Source organism: Schistocerca nitens, chromosome 8, assembly GCF_023898315.1.
Source record: "Schistocerca nitens isolate TAMUIC-IGC-003100 chromosome 8, iqSchNite1.1, whole genome shotgun sequence".
Lineage (NCBI taxonomy): Eukaryota > Metazoa > Arthropoda > Insecta > Orthoptera > Acrididae > Schistocerca > Schistocerca nitens.
The window spans coordinates 545,013,603-545,028,364 of NC_064621.1; positions in this window are offsets into that span (position 1 = coordinate 545,013,603).

The following is a 14,762-nucleotide window of genomic DNA, read 5'->3' on the forward strand; positions in this document are numbered from 1 at the left end:
CTTGCAACCGCTCTAACAACGTAATCTTGAAATAATGTTTATTAGGCGTTCTGACGAACTTCCTGCTGTGGTATGGCGCATTATCCGTAAAGTCACAGAATTGGGAGGAATATTACGAACGGCCCGCATCTCGTGGTCGTGCGGTAGCGTTCTCGCTTCCCACGCCCGGGTTCCCGGGTTCGATTCCCGGCGGAGTCAGGGATTTTCTCTGCCTCGTGATGGCTGGGTGTTGTGTGATGTCCTTAGGTTAGTTAGGTTTAAGTAGTTCTAAGTTCTAGGGGACTGATGACCATAGATGTTAAGTCCCATAGTGCTCAGAGCCAATATTACGAACGACTGTATCCGCAACCCCACCCCCATCTCATCTACGTCCACTAGTTTCGTCAAATTGAAGAAATTCGCAAGTTAGTGGAATCAGTTTCTTGCATGTGACTTCCAGAAAAATTAAAATGTGTACCAGATCGGTTTCCCAGGTTCGAGTCTCGGCCCACTTGGTGTTCCCCATAGACTCGAAGAGTACTGCGGAGACTCTGCAACTGTGTTGGAGTGGCATCTTAGCATCAAACGAAACGGAGGATCTTTCCTGAAAGCCAGGCATAGATGCCTTCCTCAAATGGAACTACACTCCTGGAAATGGAAAAAAGAACACATTGACACCGGTGTGTCAGACCCACCATACTTGCTCCGGACACTGCGAGAGGGCTGTACAAGCAATGATCACACGCACGGCACAGCGGACACACCAGGAACCGCGGTGTTGGCCGTCGAATGGCGCTAGCTGCGCAGCATTTGTGCACCGCCGCCGTCAGTGTCAGCCAGTTTGCCGTGGCATACGGAGCTCCATCGCAGTCTTTAACACTGGTAGCATGCCGCGACAGCGTGGACGTGAACCGTATGTGCAGTTGACGGACTTTGAGCGAGGGCGTATAGTGGGCATGCGGGAGACCGGGTGGACGTACCGCCGAATTGCTCAACACGTGGGGCGTGAGGTCTCCACAGTACATCGATGTTGTCGCCAGTGGTCGGCGGAAGGTGCACGTGCCCGTCGACCTGGGACCGGACCGCAGCGACGCACGGATGCACGCCAAGACCGTAGGATCCTACGCAGTGCCGTAGGGGACCGCACCGCCACTTCCCAGCAAATTAGGGACACTGTTGCTCCTGGGGTATCGGCGAGGACCATTCGCAACCGTCTCCATGAAGCTGGGCTACGGTCCCGCACACCGTTAGGCCGTCTTCCGCTCACGCCCCAACATCGTGCAGCCCGCCTCCAGTGGTGTCGCGACAGGCGTGAATGGAGGGACGAATGGAGACGTGTCGTCTTCAGCGATGAGAGTCGCTTCTGCCTTGGTGCCAATGATGGTCGTATGCGTGTTTGGCGCCGTGCAGGTGAGCGCCACAATCAGGACTGCATACGACCGAGGCACACAGGGCCAACACCCGGCATCATGGTGTGGGGAGCGATCTCCTACACTGGCCGTACACCACTGGTGATCGTCGAGGGGACACTGAATAGTGCACGGTACATCCAAACCGTCATCGAACCCATCGTTCTACCATTCCTAGACCGGCAAGGGCACTTGCTGTTCCAACAGAACAATGCACGTCCGCATGTATCCCGTGCCACCCAACGTGCTCTAGAAGGTGTAAGTCAACTACCCTGGCCAGCAAGATCTCCGGATCTGTCCCCCATTGAGCATGTTTGGGACTGGATGAAGCGTCGTCTCACGCGGTCTGCACGTCCAGCACGAACGCTGGTCCAACTGAGGCGCCAGGTGGAAATGGCATGGTAAGCCGTTCCACAGGACTACATCCAGCATCTCTACGATCGTCTCCATGGGAGAATAGCAGCCTGCATTGCTGCGAAAGGTGGATATACACTGTACTAGTGCCGACATTGTGCATGCTCTGTTGCCTGTGTCTATGTGCCTGTGGTTCTGTCAGTGTGATCATGTGATGTATCTGACCCCAGGAATGTGTCAATAAAGTTTCCCCTTCCTGGGACAATGAATTCACGGTGTTCTTATTTCAATTTCCAGGAGTATATATAGTTCCAGAGCCCTTTTAAAGTCTCAAACATATATGATGGACATGTGCAGAATGAAGCAAATAATTAAAATTTGTTCCAAGGCCGGAATTCGAACATGGGTCTGCTACTCACTAGGCAGATGAACTAACCACTACGCCACCTTGACACAGTGGCTTTGCACAAAGGCACGGACTACCCTAGCATGCCCCCCTCCTCAAAGCAAATGCCCATTCACGCCTCAGGTCACTTTCTATTCCCTCTAAACTCGAACAGCAATGCAGGGGCTCTCCAGCTGTATTAGAATAGCACCTCAACATCGAACGAGACGGGAGACCCTGCTTCATACCTATGCATAGGCGATTTAATCGGATGAAACGGTATGGTTCCAGAGACATTTGCGGGCCACAGATACCTATTATTTATCTGTGAACACTTTCACGGCTGCTGATTTGTTTTCCTTTATTGTAGACATAGTTCAGCCTTCCCCACTGAGTCTTTGCAGCTTATTTGCTGATCTTGCAACGGCTCTAACAACGTAATCTTGAAATCATGTATATTGAGCAAGCAGTAAAGGAAACAAAAGAAAAATTCGGAGTAGGTATTAAAATCCATGGAGTAGAAATAAAAACTTTGAGGTTCGCCGATGACATTGTATTTCTGTCAGAGACAGCAAGGGACCTGGAAGAGCAGTTGAACGGAATGGACAGTGTCTTGAAAGGAAGGTATAAGATGAACATCAACAAAAGCAAAACGACGATAATGGAATGTAGTCGAATTAAGTCGGGTGATGCTGAGGGAATTAGATTAGGAAATGCGACACTTAAAGTAGTAAAGGAGGATTGCTATTTGGGGAGCAAAATAACTGATGATGGTCGAAGTAGAGAAGATATAAAATGTAGACCGGCAATGGCAAGGAAAGCGTTTCTGAAGAAGAAAAATTTGTTAACATCGAGTATAGATTTAAATGTCAGGAAGTCGTTTCTGAAAGTATTTGTAAGGAGTGTAGCCATGTATGGAAGTGAAACATGGACGATAAATAGTTTGGACAAGAAGAGAATAGAAGCTTTCGAAATGTGGTGCTACAGAAGAATGCTGAAGATAAGATGGATAGATCACATAACTAATGATAATGTATTGAATAGAATTGGGGAGAAGAGGAGTTTGTGGCACAACTTGACTAGAAGTAGGGACCGGTTAGCAGGACATGTTCTGAGGCATCAAGGGATCACAAATTTAGCATTGGGGGGCAGCGTGGAGGGTAAAAATCGTAGAGGGAAACCAAGAGATGAATACACTAAGCAGGTTCAGAAGGATGTAGGTTGCAGTAAGTACTGGGAGATGAAGAAGCTTGCACAGGATAGAGTAGCATGGAGAGCTGCATCAAACCAGTCTCAGGACTGAAGACCACAACAACAACAACATCTGTGAACACTGAAGTGAGGAATAAAAAAGAGACCACACTTCGAATACCAGCCTTAGTACAACTTTCCATTCGTCACTTCAGTGTTGAAATATATATTACAGACGTCTGATACTTCAAAAGGTCTCTGGAACCGTATAGTTTCATTTAATTTTATTTACTGTTGTTACTATTGATATTATTATCAAAATCCTAGGCATCTACAGCACATTGAAACTAGGGATACTGGCAAGTAATGTATTTGTAGGAGAAGAGGAGGGTAGGTGATGTGAAGTGAAATTAGCCTATATACTTGTAACAGAACAGCGTTAATTTTACATATTGTCCATATTTGAAATTCCTTAGTGATCATGATTATGAGGAAAAAATGCTATCAAACCGTTGTGATAATGGATTGTGATTAGCAACTTAAATACCTAATGATTTGAAACAATACTATCTGTGAAGACTGAGCTCTTCCTGAGGTTGATATACATTATTATTACGAAAAGAGTAGTATTCTGACAAAGAAAAAAGGAAGCTATTTGGCATCACGGTCAACTTCTTTTCATTTGTCGTCCCGTTTGGTGAACGTCTGTTCTATGAAGGAAGTGCGCAATAGCCTGACCTAGTGGACAATGTAGAGGAAGAGTAGAAAGTGTGCCTTCTTGTTTCCGTTTTGTGAACGCCTTGTATGTGCAACGAACTACCTGCAGACAGATGAACTGTAGGAAGAAGCTAGAGACCATTTGTTGAGTCAAGTCAAGTGTTGGTGCGCTTGTCAATTTATTACATACTTCCTATATTTCCTTATTCATGTACTCGAAGTCAGTCTTGCGGCAGCAAAATCTGTTATAAAAAACCCTTTTGCTTCAGTGTATTGACACTCACTTATTAGAAGTTTACCGTCTTATTTCAAGTTACTCAAACTCCGCCAGTACTACCTCGGGGGCATATTGGTATCGACCGACCGCCGTGTTATCCTACGCCAACGGCGTTACTAGACGGGGTATGGAAGCGCGTGGGGTCAGCACACTGCCCTACCAGGTGCTGTCAGGTTTCGCGACTTGGAGGCGCTACTCAGCAGCTTCTCAGTTGGCCTCAAGAAGCTGAGTGCGACCCGTGCCAGTCCCTGCCAATACCGGGAATCGAAACCGGGTCCTCCGCATGACACTCAGCCGCATTAACCACTGAACTGCGGAGGCGGTCTCTTACTTCAACACCCAGCATTAATTTGCCTAAATTCTGTGTTAAAATTACCGTTTACTGTGTTGAATTTTAACAATGGCTAATGCTACGTTTGTATGGTTTCTTAAAGTAAGAAAGTGGGGGCACACAACTTCAATGGATCGCTTTGTTACAGTACTGGAAAAAAATGGATTTGTTTAAATTCAATTACGAAAAGTCGCAAGATTAAAGTATCACCAGACTAATGTCAGTTATGAACTTCATTTTGTCTTGACAAAGTTCGGAAATTAATTTTTGAAAAGGTATCCATTTAAGATCTAGTTAGTTTCATTCTATTACAAAAAGCTACAACTCCATTTCTAGAACTATCAATTCATTGTCTATTCTAATTGAATAAACATACTGTAATCTCCCCACAGAAAATTAAAGAATGATAATGCAGCCAAGTGTAAACTCCCCACAGAAAATATGTTAAATATAAAATGGAAATGGAGCCAAGCGTAACCTCCCCACACAAATCTATGAATGATAATAGACCATAAACCACACAATAATATTAATTAAATAATAAACCATGAACGAAATATAACCTCCTAACAGAAATAATAATATCTGGTAAATTTTATAAGGACAGCAGCGCTGACCTTCGGCCCTGTATTCTGAATAAAAGTAAAAATTCTTACCTCAATAAAACTGCAATTATATCTACTCTTAATTATACATTCTTCGACACAGCTTCGTGCAATGCTGGCGTATATTTTTTGATTCTTGGAAGCAGTGATAATGCATTGGAAATTGAAATGAATGCTTTTCTTTAAAAGAGTTACTTTATATTATAAAATTATTATTGGGGCATTTTTTTTTGAACAAATTTATTTACAATTAACATACATTACTAAATATGCGCAAGGCTGCTTCTTTACCTTCTACAGAAATACTCATCCTCCAGAGTCCTGACCAGAGTCGCGATCAGAGCACACAGCCGACGCATGCCGACTTCCGCAGACTACTACTGTCCACTCGCTACTAAAGCCGACCGACTACTACTGTCGACTGACTACTACTGCCGACTCGCTTCTACTGTCGACTCACTTCTACTGTCGACTCGCGCAGACTAGCGCAGACTCGCGACAAGCAACAACTAACAATAAACTACTCTCTGGTCAGAGATTCTGTCATGCCTCGCCCATCGCCGGCGAAGCATACGCCTTACATAACCCTCCACTGGGGGGGGGGGGGCAAAAATTTGGCAGCGATGGTGAGTCAATTGGACGTGCCATGAGCAACAAATTTTTCGTAATTAATTAACTTTACAATCACACACACACACACACACACACACACACACACACACACACACACATATATATATATATATATATATATATATATATATATATATATATATATATAGGTGCAGAACATGAAATAAAATATAGTGCACATGCACTGAGTACAGACATATCAAGCAATGACAAAATGTATACACAATGAGTACAAATGAAATGACATAAAGTGCACACGCACTGTAGTTCAGAATATATCAGCAAATCACAAAATGTATATACAATGAATACAAATCATGTTAACAAAATGACGAAAGTGCACACGCACTGTAGTAAAAAACATATCTGGGAATCACAAAATGTATACGTGATGAGTACAAATGGCATAAAGTGCACACCCACTGTAAAACTCTCTAATATTTTTACAACCAATAAACATCATGAGTACAAATCATATTGACAAATGACAAAAGTTCACACGCACTGAAGTTCAGAACATATCAAGTAAAGACAAAATGTATACACAATGAATACAAAACATATTAACAAATGGCAAAAGTGCACACGCACTGTAGTTCAGAACATATAAACAAATCACAAAATGTATATGCAATGAGTACAAATCATGTTAACAAAATGACGAAAGTGCACACGCACTGTAATACTCTCTAGCATTTTTTTACAACAAATAAACATATCAAGGAGTGAAATAAAGTGCACATGCACTATAGAAGTCTTTAGTATTTTTAGGACAACTGATCTTGTTAAAAAATGAAAAGAAGTGCTCACGCACTGTATATGCCTTTATCATTTTACAAGAATTAGGAAAGGACTGGGAAGGATTGCGTCATGATTGTAGCACTTTAGGTTGCACGCAGCTGCACTGAAAGTCCATATCTTTCTACAGAAGCACAACACCAAGTGAGACAATCTGAAGCTCTTTTCCTTGAAGTATTAATCAGTGTAGCCAAGACACTGAAATGTCGTAATAATATTCCATGCTACCATTTTGGTAGTACACTAGGTACACCAAACAGTGGGACCATAATAACATCTCCATCGCTCAAGGTGGTGGACAGCATGTCGTGTCAACACCATGTTCTTGTAAAGTATACCAACGTAGAATTAGTGCAAAAACCAAATATAGTGCTCCATGATCATGAGGATAGACAGGACAAATGGATATTGCAGTAATTTCTGGTAATTAGGTCAGAAGGTGAAGGACATTAAGTCACATAGTAGTCTTCATTGAGAATTACACTAGTCTAACAACTGATTTGAGTAATTGGTGGCACTAAGCCCAGTTACTGAACATTGCTGTACCATGTATGTTGTATTACAGAATAATGTTCATAAATTATCTGAATATGGTAATTATTGGCACTCATTGCCCAGTTACAAACCATCAGAAGTCATCATTCAAAACAGAAGCTAATGAATGGCATAGTATTAACATAATTCACTTAATTATAGTAATCATTGGCATCATAGGTCATCTTATTACAGTAATCAGTGGCATTCATTGGCCAGCTACAAAGCATTTTTTTTTGCATTATTAAGAAGTCATTATTCAAAATGAGTTAATTATTGGCATAGCATTTATACATAATTAATCTAATTATAGTAATCATATGCATCATAGGTCATCTTATTACAGTAATCAGTGGCATTCATTGGCCAGTTACAAAGCATTTTTTTTTGTATTATTCAGAAGTCATTATTGAAGTGACAAACTATTCAGAGCTGATCAGTATTACTCAGAACTCTCTTAAACTAGTAGCATTAGTTGGGACTGGTAATTCCTTTGTTTGCTTTTGAGTTATTGCTGCAAATGAATATGTGTAACGTCATTCGTCATGAGTCAGCTATAGCAAGGTTATGAAACAAGTAGAGTATATGTGATCACATTCATAAACGACATAGGTTTAATAAACAACTATTTATACCACATTAATTTCATGAATAATTTCTCCTGCAAAATATACAAATTGGATTATGAAACTGAAAGAAGAAACGCATACTATGCTGAAAAGTAGTGAACTTCGAATTAACAGGTAGTGAAATGTGTATAAAAATATATATGTTCTCTAGCTGTCCTTTCCAAAACCTTCAGTCATCATACCATGCGATATAAGACATACTGTCAAAACGAACTGCAACAAATACTTAAATAACTACATAGCATCTCTTAACTAACAGCAAATATATAAACTTCATCATTATTTTCATCTGCAAAGAAAAACTTCATTATCCATATCATCATAACTCCATTATTATCATCACCTGTAAAGAAAAACTTCATTATCCATAGTAGCACATTCTTCATCATTATTCATCACCATTCATTATCATCTGCAAAAAAGTCACTTCATTATTCATTATACAACTATTCCTTATTTCTAGCATATTTCATCACTAAAACTAAGATGTGTAGTTCTGTCTGACAGCCTGCATCAATCGCCTCGTATTCTGAAAGAAAAAATTAGTTAAGACTGCTATCATACGATGTGTATAGTATATTCTTGTTAATGCTTGTTAATTCTGATCCATTTAGTCTTCATCACGAGGTATTGCATCCTCTTTCGTTCATTCCGAAGGTGAAATTCCCATTTCTGTTTAATTTCTTTCTGAAAATGCTGAACAAAGATTAATGTCTTGCATTTAATTCATATACCCATTAGATAAAAACTGGTTTATAGTAACATAATTGAGCATACAGCATAGCATGACAGAAAACGTAATATGTCAAAAACATCGACAGTGTTCAGAAGCAAAAATGTACACAGTGTATCACAATGTAGCAGCAAAAAAAAAAAAAAAAGTAAAATAGTCACGATGTTTAGCTATCATAAGGCAAAATGTTAAAGTCAACTGGTGTTTGTTATATCTTAAATATTTCATAGTACATACAAACAAAACAGGAAAACAATCATACATACATAAAAAATGGAAAATATGCACGGTCTGATATATATAAATCGACAAGAAAGGCGACCTGCTAACCTTACCCTGCCGGGCACTTGCCAAGAAAAAATTACGATAATCATCAGTAGGTGTTCATATGAATATAATTGCATAAGTGGTCATAAAAAAATTAGGAAATGGCATTACGGTGTGATAAATCATAAACTATGTTCATTCAATAAAAGGTTTGATGTTGGATACGTGGTGCTTCCCTTTGGTTTTTCTGGTTCTCAAAGTTTCGACGTGTACTACATTGGGGTGAGGAATGCTGCGAATTCGATATGGACCTGCGTATAGAAGCTCAAATTTACTGCACCTACCTCTATAGTGTGTACGTACTAATATCTTCTGTCCAATGTGAAAGTCACGGCGTATACAATCCTGTTTTTGCTGTCTTCTCCGGCGCTCTGCGGCACGTTTGATGTTGTTCAGCGCAATGTCAATTATTTCATGGTGTCGAAGTCGACGAGGTGTAGGAAAGGTTACTAATTCTTTAATTTTGTTAGGTGGTTCAACATTTTTCTGTATAACAGACGGAGATAGCATAGTAGATTCATTCGGTATGGAATTAATTACATCTTGGAATGAGAGTATGTGTGTGTCCCAAGCAATATGTTTTTAATGACAGTATATTCTACACAGTTTACCAATTTCTTTCATTAATCGTTCACAAGGGTTCGGAGAAGCATGGTACCTGGATATATAGATCGGAGAAATGTTTCTAGCTCGTAACATACGTGTCCATATAGCAGATCGAAACTGTGATCCATTGTCGGAAATTACTTTCAACACACGCCCTACATGAAATAGAAAATGTTTTACAAATGCTTTCGAAACAGTTTTAACAGTAGCTTTGCGTAACGGAGTGAAGGTAACAAATTTTGAAGCGAGTTCAACAGCGACAAAGATGTAGCAAAAACCTCTATTAGTTCTGGGAATCGGACCAAAAATGTCTACAGCGGCCATATGTCTTAATTTAACAGGTACAGTGAGATGTAATGGAGGAATATGAGTAGTTCTGTCTGACTTAGCTTTCTGGCAGATTTTACATGACGCTCAAACTCGTCGAATACGTTTCTCCATGTTCGTAAAATAACAGTTCTGTCTCAGTATAAGAAAACATGTTCTAGCTCCGTAATGTGCGTAACTTAAATGAGTATACCAGATTAATTTGTTAACAAGCTCGTCAGGAATGCATAATAACCAATTGTTGTTGTCAGGATGAGAGCGGGGAAACAGAATGTCATTGCGTACAGTGTAATGGTTTCTAATGGTAACATTATTCCTATCTTGCCAAAGGTGTTTAATCTCTTTCCATACGTTGTCTTTATTCTGCTCTTGTGCTATGTCTTGTAATGACGACGAAATGAAATTCTCAAATGCAACTTGTTGAATGTACATAACGCTGAAATTTGCTTTGCAGAAGTTGGTTGCGATGTCTTGCTGATTGTTGCTGAGAGAACGGGATAGTGCATCTGCTACAATATTTTGTGTACCGGGAATGTGAACAATTGTAAAATTAAATTCCTGTAGATAAAGTTTCCATCTGCTTAATCTGTCGTGTGTAAATTTAGCGGAAAGTAGAAATTGTATCGCTCTATGGTCTGTTTAAACGGTGATATGTCTTCCATAAAGGAAATGCCGAAATCAGGTAAAAGCCCATACAACACATAATGTTTCAAGTTCTGTAACAGAATAATTTCGTTCAGCAGGTGACAGAATGCGACTTGCAAAAGCGATGTTTTTAGTTACTGTGCAACCATCTTCTTCAATTTCCTGAAAAATATGTACGCCTAAAGCGGCGTTAGAACTGTCGGTGGCAATGGAAAAATTTCTGGTAAGATCTGGGTGCGATAAAAGTGGTGCATTCAACAAAGCTCCTTTCAGGTTCACAAATTCAGAATGTGCTTGCCTATCCCAGGACCAAATAGTGTTTTTACCTGTCAATTGACATAATCTAGGGGTGTCTAAAGCAGAGTAATGAATAAATTTACGAAAAAAGTTAATTAAACCCAAAAAGCTACGTAGTTGCTTCTTCGTCGTAGGAACAGTAATGTCACGTAAAGCTTGAAGTTTTTCCGGGTCAGGCGTAATGCCTTCTGCTGAAATTACATGTCCAAGAAATTTTATAGAAGTTTTACCAAAGTGAGATTTACTGAGATGATCTGCGAGTCCTTGCGCACGAAGAGTTTGCAACAGTCTTTCGAGAATCAGATTGTGTTCAGACCAGTTAGCTTCTGCAATAACAATGTCGTCTACGTACGTTGTGATTCTGTCTTTAAGTTCTGTCAGAAGTATTGTATTCAAACCGCGAATAAAAGCTGCTGAAGAAATTGTTAAACCGAACGGTAATTTACAAAATTGATAACAGTCACCAAAACAGAGAAATGCTGTGTACTTTCTGCAGTTCGGATGGAGCTGAATTTGCCAAAATCCCGATTTCAAATCTAATGTGGAATAAATAGCAGTACCATGAAATTTCTGTAGAAGTTCTTCTAGTGCCTGTGGGCGATCTGTTTCATTAATAATAATGTCATTGTTGTGACGCGAATCAAGTACGAGGCGAAGTGAACCATCTTTTTTCTTAACAATATGGAGCGGGTTTATGTACGGACTAACTGCCGGTTCAATAATTCCTTGGTCAAGCATAGCTTGCAATTCTTTCTTAACGTATTCTCTATGAATATACGGAATAGGATAATGTTTGGCTTTAAATGTGTCGTGCTGTTTAACTTGAAATTCATACATAAAACCGGACATAGTACCAGGAACGTTGTCAAAAACTGGAGCTTGCTGTAAAAGAATATTGTGTAGTTGCGTGCGTTCGTCGTCTGTATTTGCACTGCTCTGTTTAACTTTATCAGAAATCATCTGTATAACGTCATAGTCGGCTTCATCTGGAGTATTATAGTTGTGTACGTACGTATCTGTGAACAATGTGGAATTACAGTCTATGTTACGTGATGCGGAAATGACCTCTGTACGATTAATTGTTTGTTCTTCTGCAGATAAAGAGTGCTGAAATTCTAAAGCCAGTTGTACATTTTCATCCTTTAACATCAAATACGAGTTTTGAAAGTCAATAATTGCGTCGTGTTGTACCAGAAAATTCGTACCTAAAATAATGTTTGTCGTCAATAAGGGAACAATCCAAAAATTTGAGTGAAGTGTATGACCTGCAATACAGAATGATAAATGTGTCTGTAATTTTACATCTACTCCTTTACTAGATACTGCTCCTTTTACTTTAGTTTTGCCTAATGGTAACGTAGGATAGGTATTCTCTTTGTTACACTCGTTGAAAGTTTCTTCATTTATAACTGACGTAGGTGATCCAGAATCGATTACTGCTGAAAATTTCGATGATCCAGTTTTAATTTCGATGACAGGGTGTGAAATGGTTTTCTGAACAATTGGTCTTTCCTGCAAAAGAGTGTCTCGGATATCGTCAAAAGTAATAACATTTTCATGAACAACATTCAGCGTGTCAAAAGTAGTGCTTGCGTTGCTGGAAGATGCGACCTGTCCTGTATCTAGTCAAATTCTATCTGACGTGTTATTATTTTCAGGAGGATGCTGTGGCATTTCGACTATTTGAACTGTTCTGTTATTTCTTCCAGAAGTATTATGTTCTGAATGATACCTACTGTCTGGTTCATTCATTATAATATGTTGTTGCTGATGTTCTTGCTGCTGATAACACCGACTGTTATTAAACGTACGCTGAAAATTGTGCTCATTATTTTTACGTCTGTCATGATAGTCATTTCTATACGGCGCATTGCGATAGGAATTGAAATAGTGTGTTTTCTGTACGTACTGGTTTCCTTGTTGCTGTGCATTACTATTTGTTGGGGCCGACGCTATACGCGTACGCGGCGAAACATTAAAGCTTGGTTGACCTTGTGCATTACATTGTTGGTTAGGTATGCTAACCGGTTGATTTTGTTGCTGTTGCCGAGAAAAACCTCTATTGTTACCAAAATGTGGTTCCTGTTGCTATTAATTTTGACGATACTGATAAAATTTTGCCTGTTATTAAAGTTCTGGTGGTTGTCGTTCCTGAAGCGTCTATTACCTTTGCTATTGAAATTGCGCGGCTGATCATAATTGTTGTATGTTTGTTGGCCTTGGTTATTATTTGAAAAATTTTTGTTTATAAAGGAATAATCCGATTGCTGCACTTCCAAAAGCTGTAACAGATCTCTGAATGCCGAAATATTTTCTTTTTGCTGACCCGTTAAAAGTGGTAATTTAGAAATGCATAATTGAATAAGTGCAGATTCACTGTATGGTTCACTTAAGTACTGGTTTTGTTGGACCATGTGCTCAAAAAATTGCGAGACACTGGGAAAATTTGAGTTCTCATAATTCGGTAAACTAATTAGTTGTTCTTTAATTCCACGCTGTGTCGTCTTCGACCAATACGCTGACAGAAAAGCATTCTGAAATTCTTCTACTGAGTAGCATTGTCTCGCGATTGGTCTCATACGAGTTGCCGGTTCGCCTTCTAAAAAACTGCAAATAATTTCAAGTTTATGTGTTATGGGCCAAGTCGGTGGAAAAGCATAGCTAAATTGTTGTATCCAATGGGTGAATCTGTGTTCTGGCATTTTTAAATACTTTAAATTTTCTCACGGATAGAAAATGCTTGTAATCAAAATTATCGTCTCTGTACGTCTGAACAGGTTCAGGATTGTATGAGAATCTATTTGTCTGTGACTGTTCGGAATCTAAGTCACGTACTCTCTGTAAATTACCCAAATTACACTGGCTGTGTGATTGTGAGAAATGTTCGGAATGTGCCGTATGCTGTGACGTGTTATTAACTGAAATATTTTTTACCTCTGTCACTTCTTGTTGTAAAGTTGACAACTTTCTACGTAATGTATTATTAGACGAATCTATCTCACTGATTGTCTGCTGTAAATTTTGGAATTCAGGTGTTTGATTAAACGAAATCGGTGAAGTATCGTCTGATTTTCTGTCATTATTACTTTCAATAACGTCAATACGACTGGCCAATTCATCATATTTTTCAGTCAGTATTTTTACCTGATCATCGTTTTTAGTGTCAGAAGCATTAATTTCTTTTTGTATTTTACGTGTGGTTTCGTTCAATTTTTTAACGTCAGCTTTGATGACATCGGAATCCTGTGTTAGTTCTAATTGTTCGAGTCTGTCTGTCACTGTCTGAAAGTGTACTGTGTGTGTATCTGTTTTTGATTTTAGATCGGAAATTTCATCACGCAATTCGGTGTTCAACTCTTTGATGGTATTAATTTCGTATGATACTGTAGCAATATTGTTGTCTACGTATGTTTTTGCTTTCGTAAACAATTTACGTTTATCTTCCTGTCTCTCTGCGGTAATTGTTTCCATGACTTGGCGGTAACGCGTTTCACTGTTTTGTAGGTGATGATTAAAACGTTCGTCAATTTGACTGTTCTGTTGGTCGAATTTCGCGTCTACTTTTACATCCAGTGTGCGCGAAAGTTCTGCTGTCATTAATTTAAACTCGTCGCGTAATTGTGTTGCTTTTTCAGAGCATTGTTTACCGACTGCACTAATTTCCTCTCTAAGTGTTTCTGTTGTAGCTGTTTGCATATCCCTTAATTCTTGAGCAACAGATCTAATTTCTTCACTACTCTTCCTAGCACAAGCCTCAATTTCCTCACGTAACTGTTCTTTAGTATCATGACATTGCGTGGCAACGGCTGTAATCTGTTCACTAAGCTGTCTGGAATTGTTGTCTAATTTTTCATTAAGGTCGTCTTGTTTTTCATTAAGTTGTTTGTTCTGTTCACTAAGTTGTTTGAAATTGTTGTCTTGCCTTTCATTCTGTTGTTTGGAATTTTCATTAAGTTGTCGTTTGAAATTTTCGTCTTGTTTTTTA